This window comes from Ascaphus truei, chromosome 18 (assembly GCF_040206685.1).
Source record: "Ascaphus truei isolate aAscTru1 chromosome 18, aAscTru1.hap1, whole genome shotgun sequence".
NCBI lineage: Eukaryota > Metazoa > Chordata > Amphibia > Anura > Ascaphidae > Ascaphus > Ascaphus truei.
Genome location: NC_134500.1, coordinates 24437364 through 24438161, shown reverse-complemented (window position 1 = coordinate 24438161; position 798 = coordinate 24437364).

Sequence of the window (798 nt, the reverse complement as noted above, 5' to 3'; positions counted from 1 at the left end):
CCGCCGGAAGTGATGGTTCCTCCCGCTGCTCCGCTTGGGCCTTGGCTGGGCCTTCCTTCGCCGTCGCCTCCATCGGTGCCTGTGGAGGGTAAGGGGGTGTCTCACCCCTCTGTCGGCTTGTGATGAGGTCCTCCTCTCCTTCCACGCTTGGAGTCGCCACGGCCGTAGGACTCATCCGCTCCGGTCGCATCAGCGCAGGTGATCGCGGTACATCGGGACTCTGTTCCTCCACAGTACAGGTAAGCGCTGGTTCTTTTTCAGCACCGCTGTAGTGGCCCGCCAGTAGGCGCATCACCACCGTTGTCGGGCTTGCTTGCTCCTCTTCCGACGAAGCAGACTCTACGCGGGTAGTGGTATTTCCGCAGGGGACCGACAGCGAGGTTCCGGGTTCTCGCTGCGGTTGCAGGCCCCAATTTCTTTCTCCTCCGTAGCGATCATTAGCAACGATCCCCATTCTCCGGGATCAGCTTTCTCCGTTTTTATCTTGGGCGAGGCTCCAGCCGTCGGCTTGGCTGTCTCTCCTCCCGCTTCCGCGGCATACCCAGGCACAAAGGGCTGCATGGCCCACAAATAATGTATGCCACATTGGGGACACCTTGCCGTGGTGCTGGCTTCTCCGCCGGGCAACTTGCATTGCATGCACAGGCACCGCAAATTTTCTTTGTCACCCGCTTTTACTACCAGGAAGCCTCCTGGCAACGAATAGGGGTGTACTGCAATGTTCATCTCGTTCTTAGTCGTACTGGTTAAGGGGGACACTTTGCACAGTGGTCTTGCCTGTTCACCAGCTCCTCGCAA